Genomic DNA, 23001 nt, shown 5'->3' with positions numbered 1-23001 from the left:
ACTTCAGTCTCTTTTAGAAAATAAAAGCAATGCTACATTGTTGCAACTAAATTTTGCAAAAATTAAAAAAAAATGAAGTCCTAATTAAATACACAAAAGGTTCTTAGGTTATCAGCAACAGAAAATTAACCAGAATAATTTAAGAATAAATGGATTAATTCAAGGAATGTGTGCTAGCTCACTAGAATAAAAGGAAAGCTGAAGAACTAGATTTGCAAAAGGCAAGAACCAGAGCTGTTTTAGGCATTTAGGTTTCAAGAATTTTCATGCAGTCTCTTCAGAACCTCCAAGAATATTTTCAGTCTTTATCACTCAGGTTGACTGAAATTCTTTGCAGTGAGGTCAGATTGACCTTGCTTTGGTTGTGTGCCTAACTGTTATCTAGTGGGAACAGAGCATCTTGACTAGAAGTCTCATAAAGACTCATAGGACCAGGCTTGGTTTCTGCACCAGTTAGTTATGATGCTAATGATACTACATAACTAACAAACACAACATTGTCATGTCGTATAACAATAAGCAGTTACTTATTGCTCATGTCTCTGTGGGTTAGCTTGGTCTTGGCTGATCTTGGCTGGTCTTACCTGGTTTAACTCCAGGCTGTGTATTGTTTTAGCTCTGCTCCACATGTCTTTCATTTTTCTGGCGCCTGCGGGCTGCCTGAAGATATTCTCTTCTCGTGGAAATGACATAAATACAGTGGTATAAATATGTTTGAAGCCTCTGTGTCAGTTCCATTAACATTCTATTGACCAAACCAAATAACATAGCCAACTGGAATATCAATGAGGTGGGAAAGTACACTCTTCCCATTATTAGAGAAGAAAAAATAGTTCACTCCTTTCAGTTGTGGATCATTTAATATGTAAGGCACAGAAAAGGTTCCAGGTTAGTCCCTTGATTTGGTGGAAACTGGTAGCAGAATTTTCAAGGAACAATTGGACAAATACAGGACTGATCACAAAGAACATCAGGATATTTTCTCCTTTGTTCTACCCACACACCTTCCCTTCCTTTGAAGAATTGTTTTCAGGATAAATCAAATTAAAATCATTATCATTTCTCTCATAATTGGGAAAAGAAATAGTATGTATTTTAGGGGGCTTTGAGGTACAATCTTGAGGTTTCTTCATTCCACAACATCATCCACCAATTCCTCACCCTGACTTAATTTCCTAATGCAATAGTATAAGTAATAATCAAAGGGCCATTATGAGGGATATATTTGTGGAAAATGGCAGGTTGCATTCAAGTATTATATTACTATTCCTTGAGGTACATATTTTCAAGAGGGTCTACCTTTAAGTCATGTGAAGGGAAAGTTGAGAGTTAATTTAGAAGGATGAGGGAGACAGGAAGGTGGGGAGAACACTGAGGTTCATGCCCTTTCAAAGAGAAAGCAAAACTTTCCTAAAGGCAACCCTTATAAATTCACTTAACAGTGTCTTGATCATTTGAGCCTTATACACTTGAGGTATATAACCCTTACCTCAAGTTTTCTATATTGGGCGTGTTGTCCACCTAATACCTGCTTGTACTCTGAGAGAAATGTGGTTCTTCATAAGTATCTCTTAGATTTCTTTTTTTCCTCTTAGTTCTGCAATATCTGGTAGTTGGACCTAACGTCCAGAACAGTGCCTGGGACACTGTGAATGCTCTTTGAATTTTAGCTAAAGAAAGAAACAGAAGGGTGTTTCCAGTTCTGGTATATGTTGACAGGAAAACATATTCCACAAGTGCCCATTCTTGGAAAACCTGGATTCTCCCAAGAGTACACAACACTGTATACTGTTACACGTGAGATCTTGGCAGTAGACTTTCATTTTAGAGATCCAGGGTTACTGCTTGTTGTGACTATCTCCTCATAGATTTGTCTGCTTCTGTGTTCTTCTGGGTATGACATTGATATCAACTGAATTTCATTTCAACAGTTATCCTGAAATTGGAAAGCAATGCATTTCCCCCTTGGTTTCAAGGATCAGATTTAAATTCTGTTTCAGGCTCTGACTACATAGGGAACCTGCAGGATATCTTCTGTCTTTGCCATAGAGAACAGGCCTATGGAGCATGTGGTAGAAAACCTAAGGTGGTTGGCGGTACACTGGAATTGGCCAATAAAAGTGAGCAGCTTGCCTCAGCCCTCTTTGCCATCATGTTAATTCAGGCTTAGTTATGCTAATACCTTGAAGCCCTGCCCTTTTAAAATTAAATCTGTACTTTCACTCAATTATTGGCTGAATATAAATTATACTGAAGTCCTAACTAAAGCCTTGCTGCAGCTGTTAGAATACTAAGCATAAATCAGCTAGTTTAGCCTGAAACTGTCTGTGGCATGGAAGAAATAGAACTTTGTTCACATGTGATTTGCATTGCAGTGTATCAAATTGCTGTTACGGAAAAGGACTATTTCTTGAATACTAATTCAGAGTTTTGGGCTACTGTCTTTCAGAAATGATCTACCTGTAAATTGGCTTATCAACATTGGTCAGAGAAATTTGGGGGTCCAAATCTGTATTTGGAAATGATGCAGGATTATTGGTAGGTTCTAATACCTATTGTTTAGGTTTCTTTCTATACTTGGACTATTGTTATCATAACATATTAGGTTAAACCATATGAAACTACCATTATTCAACTATCTTTGGTCTATAATAAAGACATTTTCACATGGTTTAACCCAGCAGCTTTGATTTCTAAAACTATTAAAATAGATCCTATTTTCATATTCTGGATATTTTGCTTACCAAATTGTCAATCAGTTACTTAATAGGATAATGGGAAAACTTGCTCTCTTTGAATTCCCTTGTTGGTGTCTTAGAGGTTTGGGGCAATTTTTTGCTTTGTTTGATGGAGTTTTTTCAGAAAGGTAGAGAGATTTCATGTCATTATTTTCTTTCATTTATAAAGGCAGGCATTCTGTAAGTTAAGGACTCCTTGTTCCTTCCTCTTTCTTTTCTTTTATTCTGCCTTCTCTCTTTTGTTGAAAGAGAGACTTCAGTCTCTCTTCTTAATTGATGGTCATATATTGGACAGGAAAAAACAAAAACAAAAACAAAGCAAAATCTTCCATCTTTTTTGAGGTTTAATTTGAATCCAATATGAAAAGTACTTAGTCTTCTCTTTCCCCAAATCTTAGAATCCAGAATAAGCACAGCCAGCTGGCTCCTAAGGAGACAATCACCTTCAGTGGAAAGAGCTGCCAGATGGTCCGACTGGCCACTCTTTTTTAATAAGACTAATCTTAAGCAGGTTGCATAATCTTTCTGAGCATCAGTTTCATCATAAAGTGGGGTTAATACCATCTACCTCATAAGACTAGTGTAAGGATTAAGCATGTATGATATAAACCATGATGTGATGTGCTTTGCACATGGAAGATACACAGTAAATGTTACTCTGCTTTTTTCCCATAGGTTCTTCAGATCCAAGACAAATCCCAGTAGGAGAGCTGTGCATCTGCAGACTATGTCTTCTCTTTTTTTGTCGTAGCTGATAAGGGTAGAGTAAAGGAGAAATTATGAGAGAATTTATCTTCTGTACTCCTTCCCCCTACTAGTGGATCTTTGTTCTAGAATGGTTATTTTTCGTGCCATTGTTGTCTTCCAGGATTTTCGTGAAAAATTTGGAGTATGTTATGATGGAGTATGAGGGAAAGGGCAATGCCAACATAATTTCAAACACGTGTTCAAAATTCAAGAAAGATTATTTGTGATTGTTCTTACTCATACGTGGTGGTATTTCACATACATGAAAGCACTCTGCAACATAACATGTTACACTATAAATTTAAACAGATATTTACAAATAATATTATTAACACTCCTAAAATGCCAGTGCTTAGTGTTGAAGTCTAGTGCAGATTTGTATGCATATGGTTGTAGGAGTGTTCTTGTCATTTAGAATATCTCCAGGACTGTTAAAGATGAAGAGAAGTGAAAAAACTCCTAAACCTGGGACTCTGATTATAGGATGTGTTGGATTTGAGAACCATTTCTATTGATTAATAAAACATTTTTTAAAAAATATCTACTAAAAAGAAGAGCCTGTTACTAGGCTAAGAGCATGTATTCTCTCTTACTGTTTCTTGCACTGGTTTGAGCTTACCTGTGTTCCTTGTCCAACCCCTGCTGAAAAATCTCTGAGACCTCTGTGGGATTTTTGGAAAGTCTCTTCTAAGAAAGAGAGCTCTCTGTGTTGTATCTCTAGAGAAGAGGAGTTTGATTGTTAACTGCTGAACTGGGTGCAAATACAGCCAGGGAGCTGAGTGAACTCCAGCTGGAAACAGCTCCTTCCTAATTTTAATGAACTTCTTTATTTGCGTAATATTGCCTCCAACTACCAGTATTGCTTTAGGAAAAAAATTATTCTCTTTGGAAATTCAAGGTAGAAAGAAACCTCAGAGTGCAAAATGTAGGGATGGAAATACCAAAGAATCTATTCTATCATGTTTATAGTTTTTTTTTTTTTACAAGCTTTTGTTTTCTCAGTCCATGAGAAGAGCTGAAGAGAGCAAATTTTTAATTCAAAGCTTGAAAATATAGTTTACCCATGTTGTATATTACATTGCCAGAGGCTGGATTTAAACTCTCTTGGATTTCTATAATTGGCGTCATGGTAACAGGGTAGAGGGCTTTTGTGTAGTTTCAGGTGTTAGACTTCTATTTGCTTTCATTTTTTCCCCACAAGTTTAGGTACTTGTCAAAAGTTCTCTTGTTAAATGGAATTGGGTATCAAATTAATTCTTCTACCCACAATCCCCCTAGAAAATAAAACAATTTTGTCACTACAAGGGGTTCTCTAGTCAGAATTTATACTTACAATTTTGTTGAGGGCTAATGTTTAAAAGATTGCATAATGTAGATTCCATTATTGCTATTGAAAATAAGAATGAGACCCTTACATCTTACATGACTGACTTGAGAATATCCACCTTGGTCTGATGTAATTATTCTTAACATATATTAATTAATGTATTAGGAATTCAAATTTCTACATAAAAGCAGGGTTGCAGATTCAAACAAAATCCTTTTCACCACAAGACCATTGTACTCTGACCAAAAGATAACACAAACAGTCGCATTGTTACCTAAATAGATAATTTAATCTTTCGGTTTGATCATTTTATGTTCAGAAGGTGCAAATTTTCCTCTGGAGATAATTTCAGTATTTACTATTCTATAGAAACTCTTGTAACTATTGCCAATCCCATTTTGTTAACAGTGCATTAAATATATACAGAGGTTTGTAGGTTGGCTCAATACTTCACAATAAATTTGTGAGGGCAGGTAGAATTTGCAAGCATATCCTTTAGAGGAGAGAATTAGTTCATAGTTTTCAGATTATTTATAATTTTTGCCTATTGGACAAAATGAAGATCATTGACCATTGTAAATAGTTGATATTACTGCGTGAATATGAAACCCTATCTGAAACAACAGAAGTTTATTATCTCAGCACTAGAAGCTACAAGTTGGAAACCAAAGGGTTGGCAGGGCCATGCTTCTTCTTGAAGGGGAGAATTCATCCTTTGCCTCCTCTCCCTGGCTTTTGGTGGGGAGCTGACAATCCATAATGTTCTGGTTTGTGGCTGCATCATTCAATCTCTGTCCTGTCACATGGCGCTTGCTCGCCTCCCCCCCCCCCGCCCCCCCCACCCCGGTTTCTCTCTGTGTTCAAATTTCCTCTCCTTATAAGGGCAGCAGTCACCTTCATCTTAATTAACGACATCTTCAAAAATTCTATTTAAAAATAAGCTCACAATCACAGAAATAGGAGTTAGAACTTGAACATATCCTTTTGGGGGATATGAGTCAATCCATAACAAGGGGTATAGGTGAGGGGGAAGGAAAAAAAAGTCAAAAGAAATATTGGAATTATTTTGTTGGGGGTGAAGGGATAAAAAGAGGGCTATTTTACTTTAGAACAGTCAGATGGATTCAAATAAGAAAAGATTTTGTATATAGCCTGGACAGATATTTCTGACTCAGAAAAGGAGAAATAGCAGAGAGACCTGGGCAGAGTTGTGTAGTTTCATGGCTTTTTTGGTGCTTTGTAATGGTTGCTTACGAAGATGTCATTCAAGTGCATTGAGAAATGAAGATAGAAAAAAAATTAGGTCACTTAGAAATCTAATAATATTCAACTTATTTTGGTATCTAGTATTCTAGATCTAGGTCTTGGACCAACTCCCAGTGAGCATTCTACATACTTTCTTAAACTCTACATCATTCAGCAGGAATAGCCTTTGCACAGCTAAGACTCCGGATGGAATCACAAAGCATATGCTGAAAACCTGTGCTGGATTGGTGAGGCAGGACCTCAAGGCAACACTAATTTCATTTAGAATAGGAATCCCTTGCAAAGGACCCAGTCTTAGCATCTAGTAAGCATAATCAAATTAGAAACTCAGCTACTTGAAAATATCCCAATAACATTACAATTTATAAATAGAACAAAGAATTAGGTGAAAAGAGCTGAACATATAATATGAAATAAAGTGTATGGTGACTCCAGTGTTAAACTATTAAACTCTTATAACTTGGATTTGGTTAAAACCTAGTTAACTGTGACTGAGGCATTCATCTTTTAAACTTGGTTTCTTCTTTTGTAAGCCTCTGATTTGGATTGTTTAAGCATCCATACATAAGTTTGTTTTCTGTCAACCCTCATTACAAATGCTAAACTATTCTTCACACAGACCCTAACTTCTCTGAATTCAGTCTTTATGGGCTTTATGCTGCATCTAAATAGAGTTGCCATTAATACAGTTTAAGGTTTTCCCAATGCTATTTGGTATTGCATAAATCCACACAATGCAAAAAATGTTGCAAATCTGGGATTTTGTCCTTTTTTGTGTTGTTAGACTAATGCTTACTGTAAAGGACTTTCTAAAAGCACTCATTGCTTGTGGCTCTCTCTGAAGCAGAAGAGTTTTAAGAGACATCCCCAGCTTCAAATGGCAGGAAAGATCTTCTAGGTTGTGCGTTTCTTCCCATTTCTTCATATATAAATTACGCTATGGTTATTTCTTGCTTCCCAGTTTAAGCTATCCTTCAGGTGATGATTTGTATAGTGGCTTAGAGTTATGTACCTCAGGAAAATATGTTCTTAAACTTACTCCATCCCTGTGGTGTGAGTTCTTGTAAAGAGGACCTTCTGATGAGGTTACTTCCCTTAAGATGTGGCCCAGCTGAATCAGGATGGGTCTTTATCCTACTCCTGGAGTCCTTTACAATGCAGAAGGAGATTAAGACACACAGAGAGAAAGCCAGAGGGAACAGCCAGAAGCTGGAAGTCAGTAGACTTGAGAAACCAGGAGAGGCTGCCATGTGCATTACCAGGTGACAAAAAAGAGCCAAAGACCAAGGACAGCTGGCAGCCAGCCCCAGAATGGCACAGTCTTCTGGGAGAGAGCATCGTCTTCATGATGCTTTGATGTTGGACTTTTCTTAGCCTCAAAACCACAAACCTATAAATACCCAATGTTTAAGCCCATGAGTACAAGGCTTTGCTATTTGTTTTAGGAGCTAGGAAATTAAAACAAATGGCTAGAGAGAAAAATCATCTCATTGCTGTCTTTTTTAATCCTGCCATTTAATTATCTTAATCCAACCCTAATTTCAAAAATATGTATTGATTACTTACAAATGTGCAGTTTGAAGGCTTAAGATGAATTGAAAGGAAATAACATTAACTATATAATATAGCACTGAAGTTAAGAAAACAAATTAAGCACTATAGTGAAACATATAAAAAAGGGTATAGCAGGAAGAGACCTGAATATAGTTATAGTCTCATGAAGTAGTACATGTTCAAATCTCACTGGATTGCTATATGTGATGTGAAATTTCACAAATGAAAGAGTATCAAGGGACATGTCTAAAGCACTAGAAGATGAGCCATTATGATGACAGATTTAGAACATAAAACTGTGACTAAAATAAATTCATAAGTACATTAAGATTATTTAATTTACATCATTTTATTTTCTAATATTTCCCAATATTTATGCTAAAATACGGGAGACTGATAGTAGGCACATTTTGACAGGGAAATGTCTGTTTCTATACTTGAAATCTCAGAGATCCTCATCATTCTCAGAAAATGCACATGATTTTCTCAGAGTAGAGGATGGACAAATCAGTGGTTCCAAAGAAATGAAATTGCAATAGGAATCCCAGTGTCCCCAGCTACAGTAAAAAAAGGAGCAAGATGGGAGAAGAAGAAGCCCCTCTTGCTCCCCTTTCCCCTGGGCCTACCTCCTTCAAGTAAGAAAGGCAAATGGTGGAAAAGATCACTCCAAGAAAGGATGGGTGATAACACATTACTCCAGGCCATGGTTGGCCTTAAGGTGAGGTCTGTGGAAACTTGAGCACCCACTTTTAACCACCCCACTCCCACTGAGATGGAAACTGTTCAGAAATCAGAGCAAACAGTTCCTACAAAATATACTTAAGAAACAAGAAACATTTACAACAACAAAAAATTGTGTTCTTAACAAAATGAGTGTTTTTAACAAGTTACAAGAGTATTAACAGTATGACATAAGAAAAGTATAGACAATGCATGAAACAGAATAAAAATCATTGAATTGAAACAGTAGGGGCAATGCATGTTTTAGTTTCCTGGCTGTTAAAACAAACACCATGCAATACATGAGCTTATACAACAAGAATTTATTGTCTCAGTTTTGAAGCTAGGAGTAGTCCAAAATTTAGGAACTATCAAGGTGATGCTTTCTCTCAAAGACTGCGGCATTCTAGGACTGGCTGCTGGTGATCCTTGGTCCTTGGCAATACTGTCACATGGCCATGCCGTGGCAGTCTTCTCCTTTCTCTTCTGGGTTCTTCTTGTCTTCTGGCTTCTGGCTGCTCCCTGTGGCTTCTCTCTCTGTAGCCTTCTCTGTAAGGCTTTGGTATTAGGATTACGATACATGCTAATTCAGTTGTGCCACATCGTAACTGAAGGAACTTCATCAAAAGGTCCCATCTATACTGGGTTCTCAATTAAGATTAAGAAGTTCACATACTCTCCAAACCTCAGCATGGTGGTCCCTTTCTCTATGAATGCCTGGGCACAGGCTCCCACTCCACTCCTGGTACCAAAATATTGTTTGCTCACTTTGAACTTTTTCTTGGAAAGGGAATTTTGTCTCCATAAATGAGAAGTTCAGAATGCAAATACCATTAACAATTAACTGGCTACAAGCCCCATGTATTAGGGTTTTTCAGAGAAACAGAAATGACAGATTATATATATATATGGCAGGATATAATATATATAATGACAGGATATGTATTTAGGATATATATATGTACTTAGGATATATATCCTAAATATTATGGAATTTATTTTGCGAATTGACTCATATTACTGTGGGAATGGGCAAGTCCGAATTTTGAAGGGCAGACTACAAGCTGGAAACTCTGATGAAAGTTTACAATGAATTCCCCAGGGGAAGCTGGCCTGCTGCAGTTGAGATGGAAATTCTTCCTTCTGACAGATGAAAACATCAATTCTCCCTTTAAGGTCTTCAACTGATTGTATGAGACTTCTCTCATTGCTGAAGGTGGTCTCCTTAGTTGATTGCAGATATAATCAGTGACAGATACAATAAATTCATTGATGATTTAAAAACACTAAATTTCCTCATAGTAACAATCAGGCCAGTGCTTGCTTGACCAAATAACTAGGCACCATAAACTATCCAAGTTTACACATGAAATTAAACCAGCAAAATAAATAGCAGTCATAATAATGCTGAAAATCAAATGAGTGAAGAAGAGGAAAAGCTGGGGAGATAATCTAACTCACACGATATTGAAAAAATGAGCCATGAAGGATAGATCCAACAGATATCATCCAAACATTTAAAAAAGGACTCCAGATTGAGAAAAGGGAACTGATGAAAGAGAGTTGATAAAGAAATTATTATAATAAACTATCCTAAACTTAAATTTGAATTGATCTTCAGATTGAAAAGGTTTTGAACATAAGTCAAATTGACTTAAGAAATCTTATGTTTATACATGTGCTGGAATTTTATTTTACATTTAAAATAAATTACAGGCATCCAGATATAGGGAGGAAAATAGGTTAACACAAAAGGAAAAAATAAACATGCTGATGTTAGATCTGTTATGTAAAAGATATTGGATTAACATTCATAGAATTTCCTCAGATTCAAGAACTCTAGCATGTGAGGACAACAGAAGAGTATTCTCAGGCTGCTTACATCTTTTCTGAAGGATATACTCAAAGAAAGGCTTAAAAATCACAACTTGAAAGAATAAGTTGTGCTGGGAGAAGACATTGAAGCCAATTGAGTAAAGAATTGTCTTCTAAATTATTGCTAATTTATAAATTGCTGAGATAGAAATATGATTCTATAAAATTAATAATGGGCTAATAATATTTTACATTAAAAAGAACACAGGAAACAGATGGTGGGACTGTGGAAGTGCCTATAAGGAAGAGCAAGCATACTATGTGTGCTATGCTTAGAGAATTAATAGATTGTTTTATTTATTATCACTGATAATTAGAGAAAAATTATATTAAGCAAATATAAGAATGATAGACATAACAATAATAAAATAGATGAAAAATAAAGCAATAGACATAATAACAATAAATCGCCCAAATCATTAGGAAGAAAGTAAAGAGAACACAGTTTGGAAAGTTTATTGTGGGTGATTGAATCATGCACCCCAATTTAGACATGTTCTTGGTCTTGATTTGCACCTGTTGTGTGAATCCGTTGTAAATAGGAACTCTTAAATATGCTATTTTGGTTAAGATATGGTCCAATGAATGAGGTTGGGCCCTACTCTGTATTGCTGGGGTCTGGTAGAAGCAGAAGAAATTCAGTCACAAAGAGAGAAAGTCACAGGGAGGACCCAGAAGCCAGAAGTTCAAAGAACCCAGACGTGAAAGGAAAGGACACCACCATGTGACCCAAGGACTCCCAGCCAGCCAGAGCGCCACCAACCTGGAAGAAGGAAAAGCTTGTAGGCACATTCATTTGTACTTCTATCTTCCTTAACCATGAGCCAATAAATTCCTGTTGTTTAAGCCAAACCATTGTGTGGTATTACGCATAGCACCCCAGAAAACTAAGTTATAAAACAGAATGTAAGGAATAATTCTAACTTTGCAAAATGCATATTCATTAACTTACTCCACTGAAAGATATAATTATCTTTAGATGTTGTATAGTAGATTACTGTTTTAGTTCGCTAAAGCTGCTGGAATGCAATGTACGAGAAATGGATCGGTTCGTATAAAGAGTATTTATTAAGTTACAAGTTTACAGTGCTAAGGACTTATATAATGCCCAAATTAAGTATCCAGAGAAAGGTACATTGATTGTGAAGAAAGACGGATATCTGTCACATAGCTCTTCAGAACTAAATATGTCCAAGGGCACATCATGGCTGGCGTCTGCTGGTCGTTGTTTCCAGTTCCATTGCTTCCAGCTTCTGCTTCCAGTGACTTCCACTCTGAGCAACTGTGGGACCTCACCTAGCTGCTCCGGGGCAAAACTCTTAATTTAGCATCTCCCGGGGCTGGAGATTTCTGTTCTTCAGGTTCTGGCTATTTCTGTGAGTTCCTACTCAGCAGCGGGCTTTTTCTATCTCAATCTCCAAACGTTTGTGTCTGTGTCAGTCTCTAAGAACTTTCTCTTTCTGTGAGTTCTCTTAAGAACTCCACTAAACTAATTAAGACCCACTTGAATAGGTGGGGTCACATCTCCATTTAATCAAAAGTCATATCCACACTTGGGTGTATCATGTCTCCATTGAAACAACGTAATCGAGAGGTCCCACCTATAATATTGCATCAGGATTAAAATAACACGACTTTTCTGGGGAGCATAACAGTTTCAAACCAGCACTATTACTATAATTTCTTCATTTTTTAATTAAAAAAATTTCCAACAGTGGCTCTTTGTTATAAATCATATAAATATAATCATGTAAAATAACAAATAATACAGTATCCCATATTTTCTTACTACCATGAAATTTAAAATAAATTCATACACATGTGAATAAATGATTTAATAATTCTAGAGAATTTAAATGGAATATTTTCAGAGACAAATTTGAAGAGACAAGTTAAACTTTGTTATTTTGAATGACTTATTTTGCTTTTAAGTCAACTTTTCTATATAATGAAAGTGGTGTTTATTAAAGAAAGATATTTGATTGTGTATTTATCATGTATGCAAATTAACACAAAATGAGAATTGAGAATAACATTACATGGAAATTAAGAAAATAGCAAAGTTGAGCCTTAAAATAGGACCACAATAAAAATGAACACATTCAACTTTATTTTAAAGGTATCAGTATTATTAGAACAGTTTTTAAAGTAAGGCCAACATTTGGCTTCTTTCTTTTTACTCGAGAATTTATGGGTTTACAGAACCGTCATGCATAAAACAGGATTCCCATGTGCAATCCCATTAACACCTTGCATTGGTGTGGAACATTTGTTACAATTGATGAATGCATATTTTTATAGTTGTACTATTAGTTTTAGTCTGTGGTTTAATTTAGGGTTCACTGTTTCTGTAGTGCAGTTCCATAGATTTTTGAAAAATTTTTATTTTGTCACCATATATAAAACCTAGTGTTTCATTTGGTTTTGAGTCTTCCCTTGGAATGCTGCACAAATCCAGAAATGAACTATTTGGGAATTAGTATTTTGACTATATTTTAAATTTTAATATTATCTGTCCATAGACAGATGATTTCGTGAAATATAATGCTAATAATTTGTTTTGCTGTTGCAATTTCAATGTGAAAAATCAGGTAAGAGATAGAGATCTTTGCACAAGAGAGAGTTTACCTCAAATTCCAGATTGATTTAAGGTCTGTGAAAACTGATTCATCACCTGATTGATGATTCTTCCCTACAAAGTAGGATGCTCAGCTTAGGGAAAAGCTAATTTTAAGTACTAACTGTAATTGAAATTGGATTGGAAAATCAAAATACCTTAATATTTTGATATTATAGTACAATTAAAACAGATTGCATCCCAACCCTTATAAAAGTCCTTTTTTTAAGTTTGCATGGTAATTTTTTTTTTTTTTTACAAATCTTCTTCAGAAGAATTAAATAGAAAAAAGATCTTCAGAACTAAATATGCCCAAATCTATTTTGGTCCATGGAAATTGCATTTGTCACCCACTTTTCCCTTTTCAGCACCCACCCACCACAAGGCTGACTCAATAGGTGGAGCAGGTGTCATGAATTCCATTGAGCTCATGAAGTGTTAGATGTTTCCATTGCGAGCTACTTACTATGCTTTTATTCTTCAATCCTGTAAGAACTCATCATCTCTGTTGACTTAAAAATGTAATTGACATATAGTTAGCTAGAGAAAACTTTTCTTGAGTTTGTTCTGATACTATGGTAAAAGATGGTGGTACTTTTTAAACAAATTTCGGGTACTGAAAATCATTTGCAATTTACATTTTTGTTACATTGGCTAAACAAATTCCTAGATTTATGAATTATTTTCTCTTATGTGGGTTAAATATTATTATGAAATATTAGTGCATAAATAAGAAAATATAGCCAAATCATAACTATCCTTAGTGATGGGAGCATGGGAAATATATAGGTAAGACATTTTCCTTGCTCATTCTTTTTTTCTGTAGGCTGTATGACAGGGTCACATTTCATTATTTCTCCATGTGCATATCCCGTTATCGTGGCACCATTTGTGGAATTTTTGTTTGGTTCTTTATTTTGCTTCTTTTTTTGTTGTTGTTGGGGAAGTGCATGGACTGTGAATGGAACCCGGGTCTCCCGCATGGCAAGTGAGAATTCCACCACTGAACTACCCTTGCACCCCCTCTTGCTCATTCTTAATCTTAATTTAACCTATGACTGAACCACTGCTTTATAAACTAAAGTTATTGAATTTAGATTAGCTGTGGAGACAGCCTGGTGTAATGGAGGAAATTTGAGCTCTAGAGAAACATTCAATTATTTTAAACCTAGACCTTTAGCTCTATTACATATTAGTAGAATATAACATTGGAAAAGTTAGGAAAAAACTAAAAGATTCAGATTCTTCATCTATAGATTGAGAAACAGATAAATACTGCATAAGAAAATTTTGAGGATTTAATGAGGCATTGTATTTTAAATGTCTGATTTATCTAGTTCATGGTTGGTGTAAAAAAAATCTTTACTACTTCTGATCATCCTTTGTTGGAAGTGCTAACCAGCTATAAAATAAATGTTCTAAAGCAAGTATGAATTGAAGAAATCTGCTTAGTTCCCAGACATGTAAAAATATCAGTCTCTGGATGGTGAGCTACAGCTCTACTAGAGGAAATCGATACAATCTTTCTCACTTTTTACAAAAGACTTGATAGATTTAGCCTCTCATTGAAGTATTCAATTTTAAAATTAGCACTATATGGCACTTAAGAACAATGAATAATTACTCAGAAGAGTCCTTGAAAAATACAGTGCAACAGAACTGTCTTATGAAGTCTACTTCTCTTAGTGTTAAATCATTTTGTGGTACCAAATATTATTAGGTTTCACAATTCTCTAGAAAATCTTCAAATATCTCAGTATCTAATGTACAACACAGGTAAACTACTATTTTGAAAATCATAATTACAATTGCTCACAGACACTACCTGAAACAGAGAATGCTATCTGTTTGTATTAGCCAGCTACTGCTGCAATATTGATGCCTAACAAAGACTTGGTCTTCTTTAGGTGTCTCTCATCCTTGGACCAGCGGATAACTGGGGCATGTTTATTTAAAGCCTAATGGAAGGAGTACAAGAGAAAACCATTTCTCTTAAGCACATTTAAAACTTCTTCACCACATCTCGTAACTTCACTTTGACCAAAACAAACTATATGGACAAAACCAGTATCAGTGAGATGGGTAAGTATACACTGTTCATTCTCCTATAAAGATGGCAAAAGTATGAATATACAGAGAGAGTGAAGAATTGAGAAGAATGATCCAATCTACTATTATGCCCTTCACAATTTTCTTCCTGAGCAAAACACTAAATTGAATTTCTCTTGCAAGTAGGTGGTCCCATGTGATTAAGTAATGCAGAGAAGCGTGTTTAGATATGAAAAAATTTCAATGCCATAATTAACTTATGTAAAATCTAGGACTCTTAAGTCCCCAAAAAATGTTTAAATTATACTATGGAAGGAGACCAGGCTTTTATTTTTATGGAGCAGAGCTTCCAAATAGCCTCACATTGGCTTACGGCATTAGGCATAAAAAAAAAAAAGAACTTTTATTGTGTGAACCTTGAGAGGTTTTTTTTTATTGTTTGTTATAGAATCTAGCCTACCCTGATAAAACACATTCAGAATGGATTCTGCAACTTCTTCAAAGCCATCTTAAATACTCCAGTGTTTAAAATGATTTTTACCCTTAACCAAGTTTTCTGGATAAAAGGTCATCCTCACCAATTCCATCAGGATTGGGGTGTCTCTGAAGGCACTTCATTTGATGTATGTAGGGGAAAGTGTCATTACAGACTCAGAAGACTGTTATTTATAAATGCTAGCATGGGTTTTAGAGACTGCATATGAATACTCTCAGACTGAGGTCTTTGGGAGAAGAGGATGGAGAGGAATTTCCAGAGCTTGAATCATACTTTATTTTTAAAATCAAACTACCACCCTCACCTCTTCCCACCCCAACACAGTTAATACATACAGAGAGTAAAATTTTCAAGTTGTATAGACAGATATACAATTAAAGAGTAAGACTCAGAGACTTTTCCCAGATAGAACCAGTGTTAATAGTTTCTAAATAAATTCTCAGAACAGTTTCTCTGAGTTTATACCCTACATTTGGGCTGTTTTGGGGTGACTCTTGATGCTGGTATAATTATCGATCCCTGTCCTTTTAAGAAATGAGTACTAGGCCTGCAACTTTTTTCTCCACTGCTATAACTAATGCCAGATGGTACCTTGACAATATTGAGGTGATGCTGTGTGACAGTACCTATGGTGATGTTCAAAATTTATGCTTCAAAGATTTTATGACTTGTAGACAATGCCAGATTTCCATCTAGCCAAAAATTTTATGTTTCACCCTAAGTGGAATGTTAAAATATTCCAATTTGCATTGATTTATTTCTACTTGGGAATACAATCTGGAATTTAGGAATTGATGCTCTCTGTTGTATAATGATGCCCGCTTGCAGGCGAAATAATGTAACTTCTATAGGGAGTGAAACAAGCATGTACAGTCTAAATCTAAGCAACTCTACTCATTTTCTGTAGGCCCCACAGTTTGGAACCTATTCTCCCTCAGGTGACAGTGACTTTCGTGCACCTTTACCTCTGTCCTTAGTGACTGCTGAGGGGTCTGAGAGTCCAGTTTGCTGGACGCTGAGATGCAACACTGTTTGAGGAGGGATTGGGAGAGGTCATTTGTACTGCAGGCGACCAGATGGCTGTGAAATTTTGAAGACGCTTGGTGTGGGGGCTGCTTGGAATCGAGGGCAGATTTGAAACCATATGGAACTGTTTTAGTCCAGAAAAGTTAAAATCTATAAAGATGAATGACTAAAAATAAACACACTCTTGGGCAGTGGCGAGAGGAGAAGCAATCCCTCAGAGTTTAGAATGCTGGGTTTCAGGCTTCCTATTATACCTATGTGAATTCCTTCTCTTTCCTTCCCTCCCTTTCCTTTCTTCTCCTGCAGTGACCCTTCATCACTTTGTTTCCTGCTTGTGTTTTTTTTTTTTTTTTCTGAATGGGGACTTAGTAATTTTGTTGTTTACTGTCTGTGGTGAAGGGACTTTTAGCCGTCAGCTCTGTTGAAAGGCTGCCATGGAAAGGGTAAGCCTCGTCATTTGTTTTTTATGGAAACTCCTGTTCTATATTAGCAAAGCCCTAAATCATACCCTTGTTCTGTTAGACAAACTAATGGACAAAATGAGTGTTTAAAACAGAAGAAATAAACTGTAACTCAAAAATTCCTAACTGAATTGTTTATTTTACTCTCACCTTTAATCACAAGTAAAATTATTCTTTATTCACAAATAGTGAATCTGAGCTTTTAGCTGAGCATTTAGTGGAACATCTACCCAGTAAGCTTTGCTTATGCTGCAGACAGCTACCCTGAGGAGTGATTTGAATTTAAATGTGATTCCTTTATTAGTTTCTGCTAACTGCAAATATCCCAGGCACTTAATTAAGTGGCTGAGTAATGTATGAATGCTCACTTCTGCTTGTCATGCAGAACAAAGTGATGTATTTATATTCCATGCACAATATGAAATTTAATGACACGGGCAACAGTAATTTAGAAAACCTTTGTTTTTATTGTCCTTGTTTTTGCTTAAGCAATTTCTACACTTTGTCATAGTTTGGCCAGGACAGTGATATAAGACTTGGCCCAAATGCTAGCTGCTGGCAGGTGAAAATTCCTAATAAACCAGAGATTCTTCTGTGCCACCAAACGACTTGAAACATTGGTGGGTTTTCATTGACTTTGTTATTTTGGGCTTTTGTTCCTTGCTCTGATTTTCAATTTAATAGCAGAAGACAGTTACTTTATGTGACTGTTTAGCCATTGAAACAAAAGAGAAAATGTAGGTTCTGCGAGGATTTGAATGAATACATTGGGTTGAAAAGTAAACAGGTGAAAAAACACAAACAGCAAACCTTGAACACTAGATTATGGAGATCTTGAGGTCGGGTCTCCTGAGCTATGCATTTTTAGGAATACTTGTCGTGTTTGTAGATTTTATAAAATTAATATATAAAAGATACAATAAATACGTATGATTTTAGGAATCCAAAAGTCCAAGTTTTTTTGTTTGTATTTTTGGCATTCAAGTTCAATCCCAAAGCCAGGGTAGCAGTTTTCCTCTCAGTTTCTCTGGCTCTCCCTAGGGCCCACATGAAAATACAAGCACCTCTAAATTAAATGTCCATGCTTATGTTTTATCATCTTAAAGTGGGCTCTCTATTACAGCTTCTTTTAGCAGTGTCTGGGGTTGGGAGGCACCCATAATTATGGTCTCAGCTCTCTCTGTTCTGGAAATCTTAACCTCAATTAGTCGACTCTCTTTAGATACTTTCATTCATTTCCTAATGGACTTAGGTGGATGGTGAATTGGGTCAAAGTGGCAACATATTACACCTTTGTATAAAAATATTTTATCATCTGAATTTTGTTCCATAAGGATCTACAATAACTATCTCAACTATAATTACTGACTGTGGGGGAACCGTTTGTAAATTATGTGTCCCCTGCTTTTACATACCTGCATAATCTCCTGTCCTGTCAGTTTCAGTACACTCTACCTATGCACACCCTAATTGATGGAGAATGATGCCAGGTTGCTGGAAGAATTGTTGCTGCACAGTTCCTGTCAGCGAAGCCATACTGCACAGTAAATTTTTGGCAGTACTATTCCTTGGTGCCTCAATAATCATAAATTGCCATTCTGTGCAAAATTCTTGCATTTTGCAAATATAATAGTTCTCTTTGAAAATGTTTCAGACTTACTTCTCTTCTCCTCTCCTATAAAACCCCGATTTGAAGTGTGCTGACAATTCACTTAGCAGAGGGGGAAAGCCCTGGAAATGCAGGAAAAATGTTCTGATCTCCTAATTTTTGTATTTGGTGGGCTTGCTCACTGTGGATCTGAAATCAATGGGCTTCTGTTTCAATACCTTCAGCTGCTGTGACCTCACATATGCCCTTGACTCCAGAGCAGCCCAGGTTGGCTGCCTAAGATCAGAGTCCACATGGGGGAGGCACGTCTGAAGGCAGCTGACAGCGTTTCTTTAGCCAGCAATGCCTTGGATAGAATCTTATTTCTTTATGTCTGCTCTTGTGCTACACACTGTTATCAAACTCCGGCTGGAAGGTACCACTGCTGCGGATGGCCATTTGCCTTTACCCTCCTGCTATAGAGCTCAGCTGGTATATCTTATCCATCTGAGCAGAGCAATTTCCTCCTTACCTTTTCTTTGTATAAAGAGCAAGACGTCTCAATATGCAACTCATCAGCAGTGACAAAATTCCTTTGACTGCTCACCTCTCCAGCACAGTTTCAAGCTTTTAGGCATCACAATAAGCCTGGCTTTCTTCAGCGTGGCCCAGTTTGCTCCTCAGTGATGTGAGAGCATTGCCAGGGGTGTACACAGGGTTGGGACTGTCAGTCAAGATATGTTTGCTCTCTTGATGGATAGTCCAACCAGTTACTACAGGCTAAAGATACCAGAAAGGTGCTTCCTAGCCGTAGTAACTTTCTAACTGTTCTCTAGACTAGGTTTGGATGTTTTCAGAAACAGGGTACCCATGCTCTTCAAGAATCAGTCCATAACTTCAAGATGCTTATATGTGGAAATTTAGTATTTCATTAATTAGTGGCAGTACTCCATTTCATTTTAACCAAATGATTTGGGGTAAAGCCCAATGAAATTTAAGTGGAAATAGCATAGAATCTAATATATACATCATCAGTTTAGAGAAATGGTTCTCTGTTTGTGGCATTCTTAGATGACTAGGGACTGAGAAATGAAAATGGTGGTGGTAGAAGATGTTTTAGAAGAAAATGATATATAATGAATGCGTTCATTTAAATTCAGTTTCAGTTTATTGAGCACTTCCAGGATAAACATGGTAAAAGTAACACTAAACATGGTTAGTGTGTATTGATCTGCAAAGTGAATGACAGATGTCTGCCCTGAATTATATATATATATATATATATATATATATATATATATTTTTTTTTTTTTTCTTTTTGCATAGGCAGGCTCAGGGAATCAAACCTGTGTCTCTGGAATGGCAGGCAAGAATTTTGCCACTGAGCCATCATCACACCACCCTATATTTTCTTTTATAAGTAACTTTATAGGAGAAATCAAATCCAGAAATATGAATGTGGTAATACTAAGTACAGAAAGCACATTATATAAGAAGGCTGTACTTTCATTAATCTAAACCTTCTGTATATCAGAAAGAAAAAATGTTAAAAGGCTGTTGTATCTGCTACTTTAAATGTATTCTCACAGCCCTGACAAGTTTCTGAGAAGTTTCACTAATCACATGTTGGCTAGAGGAGAAGGAATCCTGGCAATGCTTGTGTTTTCCGCTTCTCACAATGCAATGCTTACAATTTCTAGGAGCTTCTAGGGGTATAATCCAGAAGTCTTATGAAATGGGCATGCCCATATATTTTTTAAAACACCAGATTGAAATTTCTAATGCATGGGCACTTTTAGGAAATTAGCTTGACCCTCATGCATATTTACATTTTATTATGTAGGATGGGCTTCGTATTGCTATTGGAGAAACAATAGGTTGCTCCCCAAGATGTTGAAGGCTTTAAAGTTGTTTCAGTTGGTTTTATTGTTCCCCTTGAAAATACAAGGGCCTCTGCAGTTGTAAATTCAGTCACGTTCCAAATAAAGGGATCAAAAGAATAAGAAAAGAGTAGAATAGGAAAGACTCGCCACCTCTCATAACTTTCTTCTTTTCCTGAGAATAAAGGGATACAGCTAATCGAGCTATATATTTTACCAAATATGGCTCCTTCATAAGTATTTTGAAGATACTTGAACTTTGATTTAACAGAAATATACTATAAGCATCTTATATACTCTGCCTCTATCAAAGATCCATCCTGTTTGCCCTTAACTAACACCTAACGCTCTGAAGTGAGAGCGAATCTCCTCCAGTTGGAACTCGGAGTGCTGACCCAGTCTTTTCATTACCTACCACAATGCCTGCCAATCCTGCCAATCCTCCAGAAATGTCCGTGAAGCTTGCTTTTAAAAGATACTCAGATTCTTAATTCTGAGGTCTGCACTCTGGCAACCAAATTTTTTAAGAAGCATTTTTGGGCGATTCTCATGAGTTGCCACATTTTCAACCTCCAGTTAGTCAGTTTTGGACAATAACATCCCACTGTAACCCAACAACAGGAAGAAGGAATCTTCCCAGCCCTACCCCCACCTCTTCTTCCTGGTCCTTTCTTTCTCTAGATTCCGTTCTTTTTCTCCTTCTCTTTCAAAAATATGTAACTGCTATGTACCACGTACCAGAATTCAAAGACCATTAAGACCCTATCTCTGCCTGCAAAGAAGTCATAGTCTCTCCAACTATGTCCATTGGCATCTTTAGGAAGTCTCCATTCTGCCCTCCAGAATAAAACTTTTTAATCTGTACTAAAAATTGTAACAAATTAGATATACAATTTTTATGTCAATCGAGCCCCACCACGTTCCAGTTTGCTGCAAAAATAGTAACTCCAAAAAACAAAAGCGCTCTAGTGAACATTTTCTATATGAGCTATTTCCTATCAGTTTAATCATCATTCTAGATCTTTTCATGACCTGCTCCATATGCAACAGATGATTATATGGCTGCTAAGTAGATGCAATATGCATATTTTATAATCATATTTTTAAAGCATGTTAATCACCATTATACAATTAAACAACAAGGACAGCATAAATGTATTACCTTCAGAAGGGTTGCTTCATGTTTGATTCCTACTTATATATTATGGTAATTTTCCCCAAAGGATTTCTAAATTGTCCATTGCATAATCTAAATCTTTTTGCCTGATCATACCCCGTTCTCACACGATAACTACTATCATTATACCACACAATAACTCCTATCATTATTGAAGGTCTACTTACCTGACAACTATCCAGTTAGGAATCTCATTAATGAGTGGAGAAGTGAGTTGACGAGATGTTGCACACACAGCATATATCTAAGTGCCTCAAATATTGAATACATGTTATGGATTAATAAAGCTAATTAATAATAAATAAGAATATTAAAGTTAGTCCTCACAATAAGCCTATGAAATAAATGTTAGTACCATAATAAAAAATACTATAGTTGGCCGAGTTTAATTATCAGAGAGCCTTATTTGTTTATTGCCTTACAGCTGATAATTACTGCAGTTATCTGTAATTTCAAGTCTATGTTGTAAAATGATATATCATAACACCATAGGCCTAATGATCATGACAATTATGTACTTTTAGAGTCTTTAAGTTTTTGTCAGACTTTGGATACCTAGAATTATTTTTATGAATCTTTTTATTTTTTTAAAGACATATTAAGATCCAGCCATTCCTTTAGGTACTCTTAACAAATGAAATAGTGTTTATATTAAGAAATAGTCATATAAAGATGGAAAGCTCAATTTCTTCTTATTTTAAATACCATTATTTCATTATTTATTGATACACTTACTCTCTTTTATTTTATTTTATTTTTTTCGCATGGGCAGGTACTGGGAAACGAAGATATATTTACTCTTACATTTAATGAAAAATATTTCTCAAGTTGCTTGCTATGTAGAGTAAACTGTATTATAAAATTGAGTTGAAAAGATTACTTTTGTGTAGGAAATAGCTGAACCCAACTTTTTTCTCTTAATTCTGGCTATACTTTGTATCATATATTATACTGAAAACATTCCTTATTTGACTTTCAGGAGTTGCATGGATACAATATATGAATCTGATCTCTTCTCAAGCACATTTTCAAATTTTCACACTGTGAGTAGATACATACATATGTTTTAACACAATTTGAAATTGCAAAAAAACGTTCAAAATATCTTCCTTTCCAAAATCCCTTAGGAAAGGGTAGTAGAGCTATCTCCTTTCGGTAATTTAAGAGTAGGCTTACCTGCTAATAGGAAAGGACATAAAATGCTTTACTAACTTCTCTTTGAGCCCATGTTCTCTACAACTGAACATTTTCATGATACCTCTACCTGAGCTCAACAATCACATGCAGGGGTCTGCCTGAAAATAGAGATATCAAACTTCTGTGACCCAATCATTCACTTTCCCCATGGGCAAATATTCTCCTGTGCATGCTCTCTCATGTGTGCTCTCTCGTGTGTGCTCTCTCTCTCTCTCTGTTACCAACCCCCCAACACACATACGTGAATACCTTAAATACCTTATATAGCTTTACAAAGGTTGTT

The 23001-nt window shown here is 36.0% G+C and overlaps 1 long non-coding RNA gene across 2 annotated transcripts in view; it reads left to right on the top strand.

The window, feature by feature from the left end:
• Positions 1–22567, top strand: part of LOC143655689 (uncharacterized) — a 307867-nt gene extending 285300 nt beyond the window's left edge. For both annotated transcript variants that reach the window (XR_013162234.1, XR_013162233.1), the window contains 2 exons: positions 14752–14926; positions 22501–22567. This is a non-coding gene — a long non-coding RNA (uncharacterized LOC143655689). The remainder of the gene's footprint in view (positions 1–14751; positions 14927–22500) is intronic.
• The last annotated feature ends 434 nt before the right edge of the window (positions 22568–23001 follow it).

Source organism: Tamandua tetradactyla, chromosome 14, assembly GCF_023851605.1.
Source record: "Tamandua tetradactyla isolate mTamTet1 chromosome 14, mTamTet1.pri, whole genome shotgun sequence".
NCBI classification, from domain to species: domain Eukaryota; kingdom Metazoa; phylum Chordata; class Mammalia; order Pilosa; family Myrmecophagidae; genus Tamandua; species Tamandua tetradactyla.
The sequence above is the reverse complement of the archived record's forward strand: the minus strand, read 5'-3'. Positions and strand labels throughout refer to the sequence as shown.